Source organism: Palaemon carinicauda, chromosome 2 (assembly GCF_036898095.1).
Source record: "Palaemon carinicauda isolate YSFRI2023 chromosome 2, ASM3689809v2, whole genome shotgun sequence".
Taxonomy (NCBI): domain Eukaryota; kingdom Metazoa; phylum Arthropoda; class Malacostraca; order Decapoda; family Palaemonidae; genus Palaemon; species Palaemon carinicauda.
Genome location: NC_090726.1, coordinates 177,256,206 through 177,261,178, shown reverse-complemented (window position 1 = coordinate 177,261,178; position 4,973 = coordinate 177,256,206).

Genomic DNA, 4,973 nt, shown 5'->3' with positions numbered 1-4,973 from the left:
CACATTTTACTTGGAATTACTATATTCGTCTAGGAATAACTATACTCGTCTAAGAGTTGTCGCCCAGAGAGTTAATGCTTCAACTGAAAAATACAGATTAACTATAAACGAATCCTTTTCTGATACAATTCAGGACCATAAATGGTGGGTTACCCACAAATTTGCAGTCTTTGATGTAGACTTAACAGTTCCTCCTTTACTTAAGACAATTTGCTCTGTCACTCACTATCCAAATGAAAAGGCAACCCTTTTAGCTGATGTGTTTTACCTTATGCAAAGTAATGAGAAACTGTCTTCCTTATTTCTGTTTTCTTGAGGTTATAGACTAAGTAATTTAGGTTTTCGGTCTAGTGAAATTAAAAACGCTCTTCCTTGTCCTTGATGCTTATGGATGAGTGGACTCAAATTGTATTTTTCCTTTTTTTTTTTTTTTTTTTTTTTTTTTTTTATATAAAAACCGCTTATTTCTTAGCTCTTAAGTGGTCTGTTATATTTCAGAAGTTAGCAAGACGAGGTAGCTTTTGGAATTGTGGGAGATTGTTACACCATTAGGTATATAAGCTTGTGGTAGTTCTAACCCTGCTGATTACTCCCTGCCCCCCACCCCCAATTTGCTTAACTCCCATATTACCTAAAGTTTTTGAACGCCATTTGCTAAAACGTCCGATTACTGTTGAAGGTAATCGACTTTTTCCTAATATGCAGTTTAGTTTTGGCAAAGGCCTTAGATCATGTGATGCTTTGCTTACTATTTCAATGTTGTACAGAAAAACCTTGATTGTGGTCAAAAAGTTCCTCTGATCGACCTTGATTTTATTGCTGCCTTTGACCATGTAATCACGAGGCCCTTGTTTAAAAACGAGCTGCTTGGAACACGTGGGTCTTTTCTTAACATAATTATTGAATCTTAAAGTAATAGATTACAGAGAGTACTTGTTGATGAGCATCATAATGAGTATAAAAATTTAATATCTTACATCTTACACCCAACATCATTTAATACAACTAAAACTTCTAACATATGATATATGTTTACATGATTTTACTGTGTCTTTATATTACCTTTATACTTTTTAAAAGTCAGTCGATAATTTCTTGCCACTGTTTTAAGCATTGTGAGATGCCTTTTATTTGTATTTCCATGGATAGAATTTGCATAGACAGTCTGTTTGTGTCTCTCAGACATTATTACCAGTAAATGAGTTTATGGCTCAGTTAGCCAAGATTAGTGAAATATTAATATCCAATAACTTCCATCCATATTTCGAAAACCCTTATCTGAACACTTAAACTGTACATATCTAAGAAAATGTTAATGGGCACCATTAAGAAAATGAGTGAAGAGGCCTTAAAAGGAATTCGCTAATGCATATCCATTGGCCTTCAAATGAAAAGCGGGTACTTATTCACTAGTGTCTTCTGCTGGTTTGATACACCTCAGGTCCCTTTGATCGTCCAAGTCAGACCTTGAGGCACTGGACGTCTCTCCTTTGATGGAGACTTAGTTGGAAGAGGAGAGAGAGAGAGAGAGAGGAGAGAGAGAGAGAGAGAGAGAGAGAGAGAGAGAGAGAGAGAGAGAGAGAGATGATTTATGATATTTCCTTTAAAACTTAACATCGAAAACTTCTAGAGAAATGTTTGAGTGCAAGTAAGTCTAAGCACGCAAAATATAAAGATATGCTTAGATTTTTGCCCATGTTTTAACTGATGGAATATTAGGAGTCAAGGTGTCATTAGATGACATCACAAAGACCTCAAAGCAGATTCTAACCATCAGATATGACGCTATGTAATCTTCTAAATTCTAACCTGACTTTGATAACATTTCAAAATCTGGTGCTGACGCCAACAAGACATCTAAATTATAAGTGGTCTACAATGAAACTTTCTATTTCGAATTTAACTCAAAGGACACTTCTAAATTTGACTTCTGAATTAGAAGCTGCAGTCAAATATACCTCCAAAACTGCCGACGACATCAGCATATGTCCAAATTTCCAGACAACTCCAAGAAGACATCCTATTCGAAATATGACTGCAAAATAACTTCCAAATACCAGGCTGACTGACGGAGTTTTCCAGATTTGAAACTGATTTCTAGAAAAATTTTAAATCTTGAACTAATTAAAAGAGGACTTCTTTATTTCATGCTGACCACAGGAACACTCTATGGTGATTCCAAGAACATTTCCAAATTTAATGATGCCCCGTTAAGGACACTTTTGTATCAAAAATTTATCACAAGATAACTTCCAGATCTCAAACTGACTTCAAGACGACATCCAAATTGGTAACTTTGTCAAAATCCTTTTCGAAATTTGAGTTGACCTCCAATAATACATTTTGACTTTAAATCAATATCTAGGAGACTTCTAAATCTGAGAATAACACTTACGAATTTAAAGCTGACTTCAAGAACATTTCCAAATTTCAAGATGGTTTCCAAAAGATTTCAAAATTTTAGATTTAATTCTGACTTCAGACATATTTCTAATTCTGTAGCAAACTTCAAGATGCTGAATTGAAGCAAAAGTCCTAATTTTACGCTGACTCCAAAAAGACTTTTGAATTTCGAGAGGACTCCATGATGACTTTTGAAATTAAGACTAAGAAAAACATAGTTAGATAAATTAGGCTGCGTTCGAGGAGATATCCAAGTTTTAAGCTTTCAATTTGAGGCGGACTCCGAGAATACATCTAGACTTCAAGTTAATTTCAAGGAAACTTTTAAATCTAAAAAAAAAAAAGTTCCAATAACACTCATATTTAAATCTGAGTTCAAGATGATTTCCAACTTTAAAGTTGATTACAAGAAGGCTTTCGCATTTCAAGCCAATTCCAAGAAGACATCTAAATTTGAATTAAATGCGGACTTCAGAAAGATTTATAATTGTGTAGCTAACTTCAAGAAGGTATATGAGTTAGAAATTTATTCGAAAATGACGTCTGAATTTGATGCTGACACCAAAAAGACTCCTTAATTTCAAGATGACTCCTGGAAGACTTAAATTTAAGACTAACAAAAAAAAAGTTAACTAAATTTGGCTGTGTTCGAAGAGCCATTCAAGTTTTAAGCTTACAAATATGAAATGGATCTTTCAAAATTTCAAATTGATTCCGAGAAGACTTTTAAATTGGAATTGACTGCAAAATGACAGGCATAAATTTGAAGCTAATAAACAAATTTCTTCCTTTTTTACCGCAAATAATTTTTCATCTTTCCGTTTAATTTTTTATTGACCAAAGCGAGAAATTACCTGATCCACCAATTATAAAGACTTAACCGCTACCAAGGGAATGGGAATTTTTGGTCGGAACTTTGAGACCGTCTTTTATCAAAGAAACAGGAGTAACTACGGTGAGAACGATATATGCATAATATATATTCAGTTTTTTATAAAGAATCTCTCTCTCTCTCTCTCTCTCTCTCTCTCTCTCTCTCTCTCTCTCTCTCTCTCTCTCTCTCTCTCTCTCTCTCCTGTTTTTTGCACATTTCCTAGTGTATATTAATGATCCATAAGTCTTCTATATATTTCTCAGACATTGTTTTCATTGTCACTGAATGATTGGAAATATCTTATACAATGGTTTATTCTTTATCAAATACAGAAACTGATAGAAACAAGACAGTGAAATATATTGCAATTATACAAATTAAACATGAGGAAAAAGATAAGAGTAAAGGCGATAGCTGTAGAAAGTAGAATTGAAATGCAATCAAAATGCGAGATGTTCTTCAAATATGAAATATAACCAAGAACTTCATTCATCTCGTGAAATATATCTAGCAAAGACAAATCTGTTTTTTTTTTCTTTTTTACTAACAATGTTTTGGCCGATTTGTGCAAATTGGGTACACCACCTGCAACAACAGATAGTGAACTATTTATGAACGATTGGAATTCTGAATGTTAGAAGAAGTCTATGTTGTGTTTTGGGGAGATAAAAGAGAGAGAGCAAGTAGTACCGGATCATACTTTCAACATTCATTAGCTTTTAATTAAACATTCCTGTGTGTTTTCAGATGATGCTACATTACTAAAGGTCAATGACACATATCTGAGCAATGATAAGAGTTTTGTACCTTGTGAAAAAAAAAAAAAAATTGATTCACCCTTCTTTGTTCGACTCTATCATAAACATATGCTGATACTGTTTCCATAACATAGAAATCGAAGGAGAACTATTGCGTGCGTGGATTAAAGAACCGTCACAAAGAAAGTTAGCTTTCTTCTAAAGCCGAGAGAGCCTAAAAGCATAATTTATAAATATAACAATTGGACCTATATGTGAGATGGGCTTCTAAGTGTTTAATAAATATTTTGTAAGCATGAAAGTGTTTCCATTGGCATATCAAAATAGTTTTTCTCGGATGAGCAGACGAATATAATTGTCTGCCATACCATAAAAAAAAGATAGGGTAAGTGAACGAAGGAAGACAATCCGTTTATTTCAAAGAGGTTTTTAATCAAAGGAAAATAATAGTTTAAAATTAAATAAAAAACAAATGCATATGAACGCTCACAACTAAACTGACAAAGACCTTGAGAAGTTAAAGTGCAAAAATAGTACTATTGATGTTGAACTCTGGATACGCACCTTAATTCCTGAAGAAGGAAATGAGAAGACTAACTGTATAATCTTGGGGACATATTACAGGGACATCAAAAAATAATTTTTCTCACCGAGGTTGCTGTTTTTGGTGCAGCTATATAACATTATTTCTTAATAAAAGTTTCTAAATTTGTCTCAACTATCAAAGGCATATATCATAACCTTTCTATATATTGTTACCTTCTCTGTATTTTTCTTTTCTCTCTCTCTTCCTCTCTCTGACTCTCTGTCTTTCTCTTTCCAATTATATAATATCCAAAGGGTGTCTTTTCAGTTTACTTTCTTCCTTCGTTTGATAAGGGCAGTTCGGTAACAGAATACTGAAGGCGAAGGACGAAACACCTATATAAAGAAAGTAG